General features: G+C 51.5%; 1 protein-coding gene across 2 annotated transcripts in view; it reads right to left on the reverse strand.

Moving 5' to 3' along the window:
• LOC111150057 (tetraspanin 18) overlaps positions 1-17,613 on the reverse strand; it is a 173,767-nt gene that overhangs the window by 51,327 nt on the left and 104,827 nt on the right. Inside the window, exon 3 of one of the 2 annotated variants that reach the window (XM_022507386.1) lies at positions 1,860-1,997. The exons of the other annotated variant lie outside the window; for it this stretch is intronic. The gene's annotated coding sequence lies outside the window, so the exon portion shown is untranslated. The remainder of the gene's footprint in view (positions 1-1,859; positions 1,998-17,613) is intronic. 2 annotated transcript variants of the gene reach the window in all.

The following is a 17,613-nucleotide window of genomic DNA, read 5'->3' on the forward strand; positions in this document are numbered from 1 at the left end:
TTGGGCAAGCTGTCCCTCCAAATTTTATAATCCCCAACTCTAAAACGGGGTCATGCCACAACACATTTGACAAAAGGACCCAGATGCACAAAACTGACAGCAGCGACTGCTGATGGGAATGTGGAGCGACAGGAACTCTAATTCACTGTTGTGGGAACGCAAAACGGTGCAGCCATTTTGGAAGGCAATTTGGCAGTGTCTTAAAAAGCCAAATATATTCTTAACTTGCTCCAAGGTGCTGCCCCAATGGGCTCACACTCATATCCACACAAAAACCCCCAGGAGACTGTAGAACACCTTTAGTCCCAATCACCTAAAATTGGGAGCCACCAAGATATCCTTCAAGAAGTGAATGGGTCAGTAAGAAGTGGTACAGCCAATGGAATGTTAAAATAAAAAGAAATGAGCCATCAAGCCATCAAAAGACATGGAAGATATATTTTTTTAATTTTAATTTTCTAAATAATTTTTTAATTAATGACTTTGTTTATTTAAGAGAGAAAGCAGGAGCAGAGGGGAGAAGCAGAGGGAGAGGGAAGCAGACTCCCTGCTGAGCAGGGACCTCCCCCCTGAATCAGGGCTTGATCCCAGGACCCTGGGACCATGACCTGAGCCGAAGGCAGACGCTTAACCAACTGAGCCACCCAGGTACCCCAGACATGGAGGAAATTTAAAGGCACATTGCTAAGTGAAAGAAGCCAGTCTGAAAAGACTACCTACTTTATGATTCCAATTATATGACGTTCTGGAAAAGGCAAAAGTATGGGGATGGTAAAATGATCACTGGTTGCCAGAGGGAGGAAGCAGGGAGGAAGGGTAAACAAAGGGGTGGATCAAGGCGGAGGGTCCCTCAGTGTCCATTTTCCCCTTCTTCTTTCAAAATAGAGTCACAATTGAGCAGACAGCCACCCAAAATGAAGACTATAATTCCCAGCATCCCATGCAGCTAAGTGGGCCATGTGACTGTGTTCTGGCCAATGGGGCATGGATGCAAGTGACGTATGCATCCTCTTAAAGGAAGTAGCGTCCTCTCCTCTTCTGGTTTCCTCCTTGCCGAGTAGAATGGCGAGGCTGTCATGGGCCATCGTGGATCATGTAGACCAGCGATGGTGAAGCCCCAAGGTACAGAAAGCTGGGACTCTAACGTTTCTGTGAGGAAAAATCCTCCTAGCTCAGAATTTTACTTAGAGAAAAATCAACATCTCCCTTATTGAAAGGACTATTATTTGGGGGTTTTGTCACACACAATCAAACCCATGTCCAGACTTATGCAAGGACCTTCAAGGACTGTCCTGAAAGTTCTGTATAAAACAGGCAAGGCATTTTCACACTGTCATTCACTCAACGGATCAAAGCCAGTTTATCGTGCTGGGATCTGGGGATTCAACTAAGAATTAGGTAGATGAGCCCTTGCCCTCATGGACTTCACCTTCTAGGGCAGGAGACAGACCATCAACACGAGAAGGAATGAACTACGATTAGTAACAGTTAACATTTCTTGCATTTCGAGCTTACTATGTGTCTGTCCTATTCTAAGCCTTTTTTCGCCTATAACCTTATTTTATCTTCACCAAAGGTGGGTGCTGTTGCTTCCTTGTTTGACAGACAAGGAAGCTGAGACACAGAAAGGCTGAGGAACCTGCCCAAGGTCACACAGCTAGTAATTGATGGTTTCAGGACTTGAACCCAGGTCTGCTAGACTTTAGAGCCTAAACCCCTGGACTCTCCTGCTAATGACGGGTATGAAAGAGGCCACCGTGATAAAGGACACCAGGGTGCCCTGCTGATGTTTCTCTTAGCAACACTGACAACAGACACAGCCACAGAACCCCATGCTGAACAAGCCTGAACTCCCTTACCTGGGTGGCCGGTGTTGAGAGGTCTGGAAAAGGATCAAACCTGTTTCTAGGTGCCCTAGTCAAAGGTTTCAAGTCACTGTGATGACGGTGTCAGATGGCCTGGCCACTGCCAGCTTGGGCCATCTAGGAGATGCCCACCTGTCGCAGAGAAGCAGATCAGCCATTAACTGCTGGGTTGGGGGCAGACCTCATTGGCTCATGTTGCCCCGGGGGGCTCCTTTCTGTTTGAGATGCTCTCTGGGCCCCAAGGGGGCCACATGGTGGGGCAAAGATGGCAGGAACCTGGGGCCATGCATCAGGATAGAGGTCCCAGCTGAACTTGCCTGGAAACCCGTCTAAAACACAAAGATATGCATATGCCTGTGTGTGTATGCCCTGAATAAAAATACATAAGCATCACACCCACCGTGTCTAGCACAGTGCCCTTTGCAGAGCGGGGAAGCTCGACAAATGTTTCACGGTTTGCTTTGATAGAAAACATAAATGTATATGTTGAAGCAAGTGGGTGGAAACTCCACAGAGTTTGAGTGCATTGGAGGAAAGATCCTTCCTCATGGGAAAATGCATTCTTGGGATGCTCCAGCCGGCCAGACCAATGGCTTCATTTTTCCAATGAGGAAACTGACATCCAGAAACAGGGGTCCCCCCCTGGAATACCCTGGGCACAAGACAGCGTCTGCCGCAAGCTATCAGGTGGGTGGTGGTCACGGATGAGAGCCAAGAATTGTTTCCCGGGTGTATCCAAACCCAGACAAGGAGCAAGAGGTGGTGCCTGCAGTGGCCAGAAGCATGGTCTTTGGAGGCAGGTAGATCATCGCCACATGTTGGGGCCACTTTTTTCCAGAAGTGGACCCAGGTAAGTCAGGGGTCCTCTCAGAGCATCAATCTCCTCGTCTATAAAGCAGGGATAATAATAGCATCTCTCTTCAAGGATGGCAGGCAGTCAAAAATAACTTTCTTAAGTCTGTGAAGCCCACAGCAGAGCCTTCGCTCAATCGATGTTGGAGATGTGACGCAGAGGAGGATACTGTGAGAGCCTGCAGGGGGAGGTGGAGCACTGGACCGGGAGCTGCTCTGTGTCTTTGGCAAGTCTTTAGGCAAAAATCTCTCCATTCTACCAGCCATTCATTCCCTCTCCCCCACCCCCAACCTTGGTCCCCCTTCTCTGCCTCTCCTGGACCAGCATGGGTCCCCAGCCCAGCCTACCAGCCCCTCCCTGCAGGCTGCAAAGGTCCCACCTGCCCATGGGATCCCCACACCCTAGCCCACATTTCAACAGCCAGAAAAATGCAAATGTCATTAGCACACTCTGCGAGCCGGTGAGTGCTAATGTCACCCACTGGGGAGGGTTGAGGGGTGTGGGAGTGAATTTCCCAGGAGGGGTGGCATTCTCGGCTTTTTCCAGAAGGGTAAGATAGAGAAATAAATAAATGGCTGCAGGGAAGAGGGGACGACAGAGACTGCTTGAGCAGTGTGCTATGCAGCGGTGCCTTCCTTGGGGCTCCCCCCACGGTGCCTGTGGTCCTGGCTTCGGCCCCCATCGGGATCATGGCTGTGTCTCAGTCTCTCTGGGCCTCTTCCCCGCACACATTTGATGAAGAGGCTCATCTGGGGGACCCCCAGCTTCCACCTTTCATTCCCACCCCAACCCATGCTCCATCAAACATGCTGAAAGAAGCAGACCACCCACTCAATTAACAGACCCCTGGCAGGGGGTCACTCCCAGGAGGAGGCAGCCGCAGAGGACCTTCCAGCTCCCACCCCAGGATTTGCAGACAAGAGTCATGGGTTCCAGTCCCAATGCCACTCAAACTTGCTGGGAGCACTCAGGTACATACTCTTGTTTGTGGCGCCTTGGTTTTTCCATCTGTGAAAGGGGGTGTTGGGCCCACAGGCAGTCCCTACAATCTCTTGTGGTCAGGTCTAAAGCCCAGTTCTAGTAACTCACAGGTGGAGATACCAATCTAAGCCCCCCCCCCAACTTCCTGATGACAATGTCCCTGAAGACCCCAGCAGACACACTGAGGCTTCCTGGAGGAGGGGGCAGATGGTGTGTGTGTGGAGATGACAGCAGGGTGCTGTGGGCAGTGGGGCAGGGTAAGCAAGGGCATGGAGATACCCAAGTGGGGAGGCTTGAGCCAGGGCTGCCTGTCAGGGCAGAGTGGGAGACGAGATGCAAAGGTCCTGGGGTCAGTGCTTTATGTGCAGTTCCTCATTTAGTCCTCACTGTGCTATCATTCCCATTTTATTCATGAGAAGTGGAGGCTTAAAGCGGTTAAGTAAGTTGGCAGACACATGACTGTTAAATAGCACAGATTAGATTTGACCCACAGCTGATTTAGGAGCAGAAGCTCTTGATCACTGTGGGACACACCCCCCCCCAATCTAGCTGGTTTAAAATAGAATGTGAACTAGAGAAATATAGGATCCTGTGTGTCGTAAACACCCACAGATAAGCTCATAGTGGCACTGGAGGGTGGGCCCCACTGTGGCCTGGGGAGGAAGCTCAGTGTGTGAACGTGTGTACAATGTCAAAGTGTGTGAGCCACCGTCAAGCGCAGCTCCAGCCCGGGGTCTAGGCCTAGCGATGCCAGCTGGGCAGTACATGGCCAGGGGCCATTGGGCCCAGGCAGCCAGAAGGCCTAGGCTATCCCACAGCAGCCCAGGAAGCCCTGTTCTCCAGGATGTGACCTGGCCTGGCCTGAGCCACCTTCCCTGGCTTCCACGTGACCAGAGGCCGATCCCCCTGCTGCCAGGGAGAGGGGCACCTCCTGCCCTTGGCCCACATCTCCTTCGGCTTAGTCTCTCGTCCCAGCCTGGGGAACAGGATGTGCAGACAGAGCCAGACAGGCACACAGGGCCGCCGCCGGCAGGTAGAGAAGCCGGCAGGTGATGGCATCAGCTGGGAGGCCGGCCAGCCAGCCCTGTCTTGCAGCCCCGACCCCGACCCCAGCCATAGGCCGTGTCATCAGGACACGCAACCTGCCTCTCTGAGCCCCAGTGAAAGCCCACTGAGCTGTGGAGATGACCAACTACCTCAGGGAAAGCACATGCAAACTGTAAAGTGCGGAGTCTGCTGATGCGGTTGTGATTTTAATTCCCGTGGCCAAGACAGCCCAGGGAGTCAGAGAGAGTCCCCAGGGAGCGTTGACTGAGAATCCAGCCAACACCTTTATGTATGTCCCCTGTTCCCCTCTCCTGGGTCTCAGTTTCCCCATGTGCCAAACTGAGGATCTTAAGCCCAGATACAGAGTGGTCCACGGCTCCCCGGGGTCTAGCTTCCTCTGCCAGGATTCGCCATTAACAGAGTATCTGGGTTTCATTTGCCAGAAACCAGAAGACCATTCACGCAGCAATCAGCTGAGTACAGGGGGCTTAGGACAGGGACATTGTGATGGGCGATAAGAGGAAAATGGTTGACCTAGAAGGAAAGTGACAAATCTGGGAAGATGGAAGGAAGCTTGCAGGAAAGGAGGGAGGCAGAGCTATTGATGGGTGATAGAACCTGGGCAGGGTCTTTCCCTTGAGTTTGCACTGGCTGGTCCTGGAGGCCACAGAGAAGACACAAGGAGGTCTGTTTCCTGGCGACCACTAGCAACACAAGCACTCATTGAGTACCTGCTATGTACCTGGGACTCCAGGATGACAGAGATGAGCAGGGTTCATCACATAGCTCACATCATACGGTTCAGAGGAAGGAGGGGTCCTTCCCAATGTGGGCCGTGGGGAAGGCTTCCTGGAAGAGGGGGCCGATTTAAATACATGGAGATGAGAGGAGGGTGCTGTGGGCAAAGGGGTCAGGGTGAGCAAAGGCATGGGGGTATCCAAATGTGGGCTGAGTATTCAGGACCATGAGCCAAGGCTGCCTGTTGGGGCGGAGTGGGAGATGAGGCAGGAAGGGAAGGCAGGGGTTGTCTGGGTAAGGTCTTTGAATGCCAGGCCCAGGAAGATGACCTTTGCTAAAGGGTAATGGGGAGCCACCGAAGGTCATAGAGCAGAGGTATGCTCAGGTAGATGAAAAGCAGGAAGGAACCTAGGCAGTTGGAAACGATGGTGAACAGATAGAAGTTCAAGGGGCCCAGGCAGGTCATTTAACCTCTCTGAGGTTCCTTATAGAGAAGGAACCCTCTCTGGTTCCTTCTCTATAAAGTGAAAAACATAAAGCCAGTTCAGAGCGATGGAGGACTCAAACAGATAACACGAGAAGCACTTGGAGTACGGTAAGTGATGGTTGGCTGCTTGCTTTCTAAAATTTAAGCATCGATGGCTTTTATTAATTAGTGGTGCCATTCTCCTGTGAGGACACCAGAGCTCAGAGTCAAGTGACAGGCCACAGCCAGGGGTGCTGGGCCTCAAATCAGCAGAAGCAAGTTATGAGCAAATAAACCTGGGCTGACTCAGAGAAGAGTCTTGATTTTAAAATATTGCTAAGGAAGAGGGCTGCTTTATGACTTTTGCACTGTGTGCTTATTAAACCCGAGCTATAAATGTGAACTAATAAGTAAAATGAGTTAAGTTAATGAAAAAAATCAACCTTCAGGATGAAACCATATTACCTAATGGCAGTCCATAAACATAAACATAAAATTTTAAAATACAAGAATGAATTGCAATGCCCAGCAGCTCGCGGAATCTGCAATATCTCTCTCTGAAAAATAAAAGCTATTGATTTTAGCTTGGGTTCTCATTGCTCATGAGTGAGTCTTTGAGAAGTCATAAAGGAAGGAATTATTTCCAATTGTTTACTCACTAAGGATCCTATGTATTGAATTTAAATCGTCTCCGATTCCTAATTAGTGCAAACCAAATTAGAATCTGAGTACAGAAGAACTGGAAAGGCCCTTGGAGGCCTCTGAGCTCAGTTTTCTTTGTTTTATGGACCTGGAGCCCAAGGGACCGAGAGGGCAAGGGACTTGCCCAAGAACACACAGCAAAAGAGGTAGGAGCCAAGCTAGGACCAGGGCTCCTGGTAGCCAGGTTGACATCTTGCTCTGGTCCATGCAGCCCCTGGGATCAGCTCATTCAATCAGGCTTTTTGGGTGTGCTGGGTGTTATGTTGGCCTCAGCCCAGATGGCTCGTAACCTAGAACTTTCTCCCTGCTGCTAGGAGTACTAAGACCCTGTGGCTACTGTCAGACACAGAATCTGGTTTCAGCCACAAAGAATACCCATACCGGGCCTTGGCTTCTGTCCTGAGGGGGCCGCTGAGTGGCACAGCCCCAGGCCCAGGGAGGCTGTGGCACAAAGACCTCATTGTATGGTGGCAGAAGGGAGGGGCTCTTAACCCGGCCTCAATCTCTGTCTCTCTCTCTGTCTGTCTGTCTCTCTCTCTCTCTCTCTCTCTCTCTCACACACACACACACACATACACACACACACGTGTGAATGAGCACAACAGGAACCAGGGAGATTTGCCTGTGGCACAGGCACATGTGCGTGTTTGCATGTGTGCGCGTGCGTGCGTGTGTGTGTGTGCGCGCGCGTGCGTGCGTGTGTGTGTGCGCGCGCGCGCGCGTGTGTGTGTTAAGTTTCGGCCCGCATGCAATTATGAGGCAGATGTTTAATTACTACCTGAGTGTTATTAATCAACACGATTAATACACAACCCATACCACATAATTATTTTGCAATTACACCGAAACGAAATATTTTATTGCTGAGGGTTTGCTAATTACCCGGCCTTGCCAAAGGACAGGTATAATGGGCAGCACTTTTTCTTCTTTCCTTCCCTCCCTCCTCTGCCTCCCCCTGCCCTCCCATGAATCTTCAGGGCTGATGTCCCCACCACACAGAACTGGGAGCTGACGCAGGCTGCCGGCTCCTTCCCAAGGCGCTGCTACGGTGCTCACCTCTGTTTTAATGGGAACCCTCAATCGTTCTGGTCCTCTCCTCTCAGCAACCCCCCACCCCCGACCCTGGGGGGCTTGCAAATGCACATCCTTTCCAGAACTAAAGACAGCCTCCTGCAGCCCTGCCACTGGGCCAGGGGTGACATGAGTGGCTCTGCTGGCAGGTGCCTGGGGCTGAATCCTAGCTTCATCAGTTAGCGGTTGTGAGATCCCGGTCACGTTAACTTTGCCTCAGTTTCCCCACGTGTAACATGGAGAGGATAACAGTAATTACGTTGGGGTTTCTTTTGAGCACTGAATGTGATACCAGGCATAAAGCACTTAGCACAGGACCCAGTGCAGAAGAAGGCTTCAGGAATAGCTACGATTGTTCTCACTTACCCAGAAATGGCCCCTCCCCTAATCCTCCCAATCACTGGGTCTCCTAAAAGGTCAGATTTGTGGATTCCACTCTCTTTCCCTCCTCTACACCAACAGCTCCGTCCTATTTACCTAGAAACATCTCACATTGTCCCCTTCCCACACCGTGCCACCTCCAGGCGTCTCATTTCCCTAATCCAAGCTTTTGTCCTCTCCTCTGGCCCACAGCCCTAGCCTTTACCTGGTTCCCCCCCTTCCCCCCTAACCCCATTCCATCTTCCACTGGGAAGGGAGACTGATCTTTAGGAGTGGAGCTAAAACCAGGTCACTCTCCCACTCAACAGCCTTCTGTAGCTCCCCATTGCCTGTGCAGCCAGGTCCACCTCCCCCTCTGGTGTTCTAGGCCCCAGAAGATCACATATGCCCCCAAGTTCCTCCTTCATTTCTTAGGGCATTAGCATAGCACAAGCAACTAAGTTTTTGATGACGAGTGAAGAAATGTCTAGCTAGATTTTAAAGGCATCCATGTCCACCAAGCTGGAATGTCCCAGAGCATTTCATAAGCCTACCTGTCTCCACAGACTTGGCGTTTATCCTTCACTGTTCACGTTCACACCATCCTGGTTTCTTCCTACTTCCCCTGACAAACATCCTCCCTAAACCCAGCTACATTTAAGAACGGTTGATCTTGGGCTCCTGGGTGGCTCAGTTGGTTGAGCGTCTGCCTTTGGCTCAGGTCATGCTCCCAGGATCCTGGGATCAAGTCACATCGGGCTCCCTGCTCAGCAGGAAAAGTCTGCTTTTCCCTCTCTCTCTATCTACCTCCCCTGCTCATGCTCTCTCTCACTCTCTCTCTCTCAAATACATAAATAAAATCTTAAAAAAAAAAGTCCATCTTTCAGGGCACAGTAAATATTCTGCTAAGCAAACGGACTATATGAGGATGCTCAGACGCAGGGCTAGCGGGCAGTCTGCTCGAGAGATGAGCCTCAGGGACGTCCTGACAGCCTCCCTCAGGGACGGCGTCCATCTGAGAAAGAGCAGAGAGAGAGGTGTGCGCACATGCGCATGGGGGGCACATGGAGGCACAGGGGTGCTGGGGTGGCTACTTCTGGACGTGCATCGACTCTTTCAGTTACCAGAATATTAAATAGTGTGGGCCACTCCTGCCATCACTTGGTCAGTGCAGGACGTCGGTCTCTGGAGTCAGACCCCCACTGACACAGTCCCATCTCTACCTCTGGCTAAGCTGTGTGACTTTGGGCTCATGCCTTAACTTCTCTGAGGCCTCAGTTCTTCCTCATCACATGGGGCTATCATAGCTCCTACTGAAACCATCACCGTGAGGGTGTCATGCACACTTCGGTCAGTGTCTGGCATACGGAAAGAGCCAGGCCGATGTCAGCTATTTTGTTATTAAGAAGGATAATAGATCCTGGGAATACAGAGATTCCACGCCTAGAGCAGAACATGGCAAGCAGTACTCGATCAGCAGGTGGAGAAGACGCTGCAGAAACGTTCCAGTGCAAGGCAATAAAGTGATAGCCCTTGATCATCCATTCATTCGCACATTCCCTCAGCCTCGTGTACAGATCACTGCGTCAGGCACCGGGCAAGGCAGAGGGAGTGTGGCGCGGTCGCTGCAGTGAGGCTGAGCACAGCTGACCAAGAGCTGGGAGAGGGCGGGGGCTGGGAAATTTCGAAACCACTCCCTGCTCTCTCCCTGAAGCCTCAATTTCCTGTCACACCTGGATGTTAGATGAATGGGCGGCTGTGCTGCTGAAGACGGCGGGGGCGGGGGGCGCACCTGGGTGGGTAAGTTCTGTTCCAAGAGTCAGGGAGAAGAGGAGGAAAGGCACCCCAAACCCCGGGCACAGCCGAGGCATCGGCACAAGAGCCTTAACTAGAGGACAGGTGTGGGGCACAGCAAACAGGCTCTGCTTGGCACTGGTGGGGAAAGGACAGAGGAGATGGGGTCGGGGGGGCGGGGAGAGAAGCCTGGCCCAATGGGGAGCATTGAAGCCACAGAAGCCCGTGAACGTGGACAGGGCCAGGGGAACCATCCATGTCCTGGGTTTTCCTCCTTTGTCTGAAGTTCAAGCTTTGCTCTTGGGGGTCTGAAATCCCCTACCTGGAAGCTAATGGAAACGTTTCCTGGGAAGCTTAGGGTCCCCCAGTTCTCTCGCCTGGGATTTGCATAAATCTCCCTGCTCAGCCACAAGGCAAGACCGCAGGTGAGCTCTGGGTAGCAGCGGCTGCAGGACAGAAAACAGGAAGTGTGCCCACTCCAGGTAGATGCAGGGAGGGACGAGCACAGCCAGGATGCCATTGTTTTCCCTCGGGGGCGACCCAGGGGCGGCCACTCCCTGGCTGGCAGGCACTCAGGTTGCACATGAAGAAGGCAACAGGGAAGGGGACATTCCTTCCATTTTCTGTGGGCGTCCCATGTCCTCTCCCCTCCCACCCCACCACGATCTGGCTGTTCACTCACACCCAGGCACATACTCACACCCTCTAGCACCCTGCCTCCCTCAATGATAGCGACGCTGATTTCAAACATCATTCACTACGTGACCTGGACGCCCTATGTGAACATGTCTGAGCCTCAGTTTCTTCATCTGTAAAGTGGGGACAATGGCACTTCTCGTTCCCAGAGTGAAATGAGAAGACACAAGGAGATAGCCCAGCCTGGCGTCTGGGGCCGAGCAAGCCTCGATAAGGGGAAGCTATTATTAGCATTATAATTATAGCTCCAATCACGTCCTGGGAAGACCTCAGCCACGCAGCTTCCTGGACCATCTGTGTCATCCTCCCATCGGCAGGGACCCTGGGAAGTGGCTGACCTTCATCCTGGTCCTCAGTGGGATGGTGTGAGGTCCTCCTAGGCCCCTGGCAGCCCCAGCCCAGAAGGGGGACTGTTCCGTGCCCCTCCCCCCACAGCCACACACAGACACGGCTCAGGAGTCGACTTGAGTTTTCTGGGCGCACAGTGGTCATTCCTTGGAGCCATGGGGAAAGCAGTCTGGCATCATCAGGGCTCCTAACCGCCCCCCACACCCCCCACCTGAAATGTGTCATTTCTCACCAGCAAAACGTGTTCCTATATCCCTTGTGAAATAACAGTGGGAATAAATCATTCATTCGGAGACAGCCGCCTCTGGGGAAATCCCGGGCCTTGACGGACCCCAACGCTGGAGGCTTTGGCTGTGTTTCTCATTGCTAGAGGAAGTGAGTTGAGAACATTGGCCTTTTCCTCTCTCAGCCCTAGGGACAGGGGTTATCAGGGATCAGGTAGTCTACGGGCCTGTATCAGGGAAGGAGCTCCTTTTGGCCAGGCCAGGCAGGAGACACCCTGCCCTGGTCAGGTCTCCAAGCAAGCCAGGCAGTGAGCACAGTGACCTCACCTGCCGAACAGATGCCGATGGCCTACTGTGCGCCAGGCCCGATGGAGCTGCTCTCCGCATGGCACCTGAATGAAGGTCTCTCCTCTGAGGCCCCCTTGGTAATTCAGTGGCACAACCTCGGCCACTTGGGTTCCACCCAAGGACAAGGGACAGTGCCTCAAGGAGGCAGATATGGCTCCTGCCGTCATGAGAGTCACTGCACAGCAGAAGTCAAATTTGAAACACTGAGCGACCATGAGACGATCCCTTTGACCACGACCGTTGCTCCCCCTCCCCCCCCACCACTGCCATCAACATCGAGGGTTTCCGACACACTGTGCAACCCACTTTTATCCTCATCTCATCCAACGCCAGCCACAACCCAGGCGGGAGGGTCTGTGATCTCTCATTTTATAGATGAGGAAGCCGAGGACCTGACAGACGACACTTTGCCCAAGGTCACTCGCAATTCACACGCAGCTGTACTAGGATTGGAACTCAGTTCTGCGTGACCGCTGGGCCCCAGCTCTTGCCTCCCACAGACAAAGAGCACCTGAATACCACGGCAGAGAGGAGGGGTGGGAAAGCCCAATGTTAGGGTCCCCCTGGGCCAAGCTTGCGGTCCCCCTCTGCTACCTCGTGTGACTCCTGGGCCATGTGGCTGGGGGAGGGAGCAACTGAGAGAAGGTAGAAGCGGGAATCATTGGTGACTGCCTCCCTGGTGCTACGTGAGCCCCTGAACCCCTTCCCACATCCCCAGCCTGGGGCTCTCTCCCTCTCAAATGAGTCTCATGGATGTGGGCTCATCCCGCGCCTGCCACCCCCAGGTCCCATTATGTCTCAGACTCTGCAGCTCAGCCAGGCCGGTAACAGGCAGGGAATGGGAATTTTTACCTTTTAATTTGTTCCTGAGCCTCTGAGGCTTGCTAAGCCTGAGCAGCCCCACTGCAGGCTCGGAAAGGAGGAGGGGAGAGGGGGATAAGCAGCAAGTGGGGAACACCGCATAGGCAGTCACTCGGGGCTCTGCTGTGGGGGCAGGGGTCCGGGGGGGCAGGGGAGCCAGGAAGAACATCTGGTTCCCAGGGCACCCGCCACCTGCTCAGTCCGCTCCATTCTTGGGGGAAAAACACCTCAAAGAGCCCAAAGTTCAGGAGAGGAGCTGCGCCCTTCCTGGTGCAGGTTTCCCCTGCCCCCTCAGCCTTCCTTCCCACAGCCATCAGCCCTCCTTAACACAGACTCTCCCTCGTGTATCTGGAGCCCTCGCTACCCAGGGCATCGTGCGCCCTTTAACTCTCAAATCCTTTCCCATTCACCCTGCATCAGGTAGTATCATTAACATGCCCATTCCCCGATGTAGAGTTTCAAAGAGGCGATGTATCCTCAACAAATTCGACAAGGCCTTACTGTATGACCCTGCCATCCCACTCCTCGATATATACCCAAAAGAATGAAGACACGGACTAACGGGACCTGTCACGCATGTTTCCAGCAGCCAGAAGGTGGCAAAAGCCCAAATGTCCAACGAGAGATGAATGGATAAACAGGTAAATGGGATCTAGCCATGCGGGGGAATATTATTTGGCCAAAAAAAAGGAATGAAGGCTAGTATTGATACACATTATTATAACGTGGATGAACTTCCAAAACAAGATGCTCGGTGAAAGAAGCCCGACACAAAAGGGCAAATATGGCGTGATTCCATCTGTATGAAGTATCTAGAATAGGTAAAACATTACAGACAGAAAGCAAATCAGTGGGGGCCAAGGGCTGGGAGGAGGGGTCTTGAAGGGTACGGTGTTTATTTTTGGGGTGATGACAATGTTCTGGAACTTGAGAGAAAGGGTGGTTGTACAACACTGAATGTACTAAGTACCACCGTGAATGTACTAAGTACCACCGTGACTGTACTAGGTACTGCCGTGAATGTACTAAATACCACCATGAATGTACTAGGTACTGCCGTGATTGTACTAAGTACCACTGAGGTGTTCACTTCCATTAACTTTATATGACTTGAGTTTTGTCTCAACTAAAAGCAGAGAAAGGAAGAGTGGGGGAAGAGGTGAGGTAACTTGCTAAAGGTCATGAACTGGGAAGTGTGATTCCAGCTTCAGGCTTGGGTCTCTGTAGCTGCAGAATCTGTGCCCTTGGCCGCCATCTTCCAGTTGCCTGCCATGAACCCTCCCGCCTCTGGGACTTTTCTTCTGCTGTGGCCTTGGCTGGGAAGGCCCTCCCTCCTATTTTTGATGACAGTATCCAACTAATTTTTCAATGGCCTTGATTAAAAGCGACTCCTACAGCTGCAGCCCTTCCCAGTCTCCTCAGGGGTTCTCCCCACCTTGGAGCCCCAGAGCCCCATGCCCCTCCCAAGGCCAGCTGCCCCTCTGGCCTCCTGCTAGACTTGGCATTGTGCAGGCCTTCTCTTTACCACCCACTGGCCTCAGAGAATAACCATACAGGATTCAATAATATTCATGCCTGCTGAGTTCAGAGCTCTGCGCTTGGCATACAGTAAGCACTCAATAAATGGAGGTTGTTAAGGGACTGGGTTCATTTCTGAGGGGCTGGGACCTGCTGATGCCCCTCTGCTTTGTTGCACAGACCCTGCTTTCAGGGGAGCTCATCGAATGAGAGTGGATGGAAGGGGAGAGACAGACAAACGCCCCTGACGAGCGGGCACTTTCCTATCTGTTTTCCCGCCAGGCAGGGAGCCTGTCTGGGTTCACAGTTTAGGATAAATGTGACGTCAGTTCCTCTTGGCCAGCTGCGCCCCCACGCGAACACACACACCCAGAGCCGCTGTTTCTGCTCAGTGTCTGAGGCTTCTTGGACGAGCCAAGCCCTGACTGTGCCTGCGGTTTTGCTCCACAAGGTGCTTCTACCACGAGGCTCCAAGGGTCCAGAAAAATCAGAAATTCCAGCCTCTTGGGAGACGGCCCCACCCACCAGACCTCTCCAAAATCCCCGCTGGCCAGGACACCGACATTTGTTAGACAGGCCCTCGTCAGATACCTGAGCTGTATGCTGGGCGGCGCGGGGACAGAGGTGTGAACAGTACCCCATTGGCTTTGAGCTGGAATGCTGGAGTCTCACGGAGCTGAGAGGGATTGGGATTCTGCCACTTCCTGGCTTTGCTGGACAGGAAATGCTGGACAGATCATGTCATCCCTCTGACCCTCAGTTTCCTCATCTGTAAAATGGAGACAGTAAGGGACTACACCTCACAGGGCCACTGTGTAGTTTAAAGGAGGTATTATTGGATTCAAAGCACTCAGCATGGCACTGAAACAGAGAAGAGGTTCCACCAATGTCATAATGATGGTGGGTGTTATTATTTCCATTTTATAGATGCAACAACTGAGGCCCAGGAAGGTCAGGAAGAGTTCTGTGACAGTCACAGAATCCCCAAGCTGATGCTTTACTTCTCTTAGCAAGCCTGTGTTTCATTTTCTTTTTAAGGATTTTATTTATTTATTTGAGAGAGACAGAGGGAGCATAAGCAGGGGGAGGGGCAGAGGGAGAGGGAGATGAAGAAGCAGACTCCCTGCTGAGTGGGGAGCCCAATGTGGGGTTCGAACTCAGGACCCCGAGGTCATGACCTGAGCTGAAGTCAGATGCTTAACCGACTAAACCACCCAGGTGTCCCAAGCCAGTATTTCAGATGAGAGGCATTCGGAACAGTCACTGGTGCCTTGGCAAACTGCCCCTGGGGTTGGCACTGGGGACAGCTCACCTTCAGGGTAGAAATGCCACACAGGCTCTGTTTACTCACTCACTTCTGTGTGGACCATGTGCTTGGGTGAGGGTCAAGGGGGAGACAGCATAGTGGGCAGAAAGAACACAGGGTTGAGAAGCCAAAGATCTGGGTTTAGGCGGGGGCTCACCCATTTCCTGGCCAGGTGACCTTGGGTAAGTCACAGATCCAGGCTTCTGTCCATACAGTTCTGTTGGTCTGAGATGCCATATACCACTAATGAACTCCTATTTATCCTTCAAGACCCAATTCACATGTTGCCTCCTATGTGAAGCCTCCAGGTCTCCCAGGGCAAGGTGGCCACTCTTATGCTTTGCCTCCACTGCATTTTCATCATCTCTGCAAGCTCTCCAAGGGAAGGGACTGTGTCTGCTTTGCTCTCCGCAATGTCCACTGAGCATGGTACTCAGCATGTCGTAAAAACTCACCTAATCGTGAATGAGTCTCTATTCTGGCCCCCCTGCCTAGACACTGACCGGAGACGCACACCTTACTCAACAGACTTCGGATGGCCCAAGCATGCGACTCATTCGACTGCGTCCGCCTGCCTGGTACAGAGTCAGTCTTCTGCAAAATTCAACAGAACATGATCTCTCTCATAACTGGTGCCCTGCTTACCTCGCTGGCTTCAACTAATGTATATGCAGTAAGACAACCATCATGAAAGCCCTTTATCAACTAAGGGAGTTACATACATTGACGGTGTTAGCATGAAGACTAATTCCAAATAACCAGATAGTGCCAAGCCTTTCAGTATGCTTTGGAAGTTCTTTTGAGTCTGCAATGGAATGCGAATTAGTGGGAGATGCCAAGAAATTCACTCAAAACAAAACGTGGTGGCCAAATTAGGAAAACATGGTGGCTGAATTAGGAAGTCCCCACATAGGGGACAGCAAGGAGACATGGACTTCCCAAATCTCACCTCTCTACTTGGCTGTAGGTGGTGACTCGGACAGGGTTGGGAAGGGTGGGAACCTCAACTCTCACTGACACCCAGAGAGGAAAGAGGGGACTTTGGGACCTGAGAAATCCAGTCCAGCCCTTTGCCAGCCCAGAGATCTTTGGCCAGTTCTTTCTGCTGGTGAGGTCACGGAGAGGTGGAGGTGATGATGCCCAGCTCCCTGAGGGGTGATGAGCATTAGGGAAGGTGAGATAGTCAGATGTGTGGAGCACCAGGCTGGGGACAAGAAAGGTCTCAAGTAACATTCATTCTCTTCCTTCTTAAACTATCCTTGGGCACCATTCAGAGAGTGAAATAGGGGCACCTGGGGTGGCTCAGTTGGTTAAGCATCTGACTCTTGGTTTCCACTCAGGTCGTGATCTCAGGGGGTGTCTGCTTCCCCTCCCCCTCTGTCTCTCCTTCTCCTCACTCTCTCTCTCAAAAAAATAAAATAAATCTTAAAAAGAAAGAGAGAGAGAGAGAGAGAGAGGGGCACCTGGGTGGCTCAGTTGTTAAGTGTCTACCTTCAGCTCAGGTCATGATCCCAGGGTCCTGGTTTTGAGACCCACATTGGGCTCCCTGCTCAGCAGGAAGCCTGTTTCTCCCTCTCCCACTCCCCCTGCTGGTGTTCCTTCTCTCACTGTGTCTCTCTCTGTCAAATACATAAATAAAAATCTTTTTAAAAAATTTAAAGAAAAGAGAGACAGAGTGAAAAAGCAAACCATAGACTGGGAGAAGTATTTGCAATCCAAATGTGTAACAAAGGACTAGTATCCAGAATATATAAAGAACTCCTACAAATCAATAAGAAAACAATAAAACATCCCAGTTTAAAATTGGGCAAGACAAGCTTCTAGGCAGAAGATACCCAAATAGCCAATAAGCATATGAAAAGTTACCCCCATAATTACCCACCAGGGAAACGCAAATAAAAACCACACTGAAATGTCACTATCGGGCCACCAGTTGACTCAAACCAAACAGATGGATGATACCAAGTGTGGGGAGGAGGTGGAACAACTAGAACTTTCCTTGCCTGCTGGCAGGACTATCAAATGGCACAACCATTCTATTGGGCAGCATCTGTAAAAGCTACATATTGCCTGCCCCGTGACAATTCAGCATGCCCACGCTGTCACCTACGCAGAGAAAGGCCCGTGTGTGCCCACAAAAAAAGTGGGATTGAATGTGTATTGCAGCCTTATTCATAAACCTCCAAGGGGGAAACAACTCAATGTCCACCCATAGAAGATTGGACAAATAATCTAGACGGGGGTGACTCAGTATTAAGGAAACCACTGAGCTATACAACGAGGATGTGTGTACTTTACTATCTATATGTTATAAGATATAGATACACACACACACACACACACACACACACATGTATAAACATATATATAGGATTTTTAAGAAATCCTATATATAGGATTTTTAAGAAATCCTATATATAGGATTTTTAAGAAAT

The sequence above is a fragment of the Enhydra lutris genome, unplaced genomic scaffold (genome assembly GCF_002288905.1).
Source record: "Enhydra lutris kenyoni isolate GAN:26980312 unplaced genomic scaffold, ASM228890v2 scaffoldscaffold22, whole genome shotgun sequence".
Taxonomy (NCBI): domain Eukaryota; kingdom Metazoa; phylum Chordata; class Mammalia; order Carnivora; family Mustelidae; genus Enhydra; species Enhydra lutris.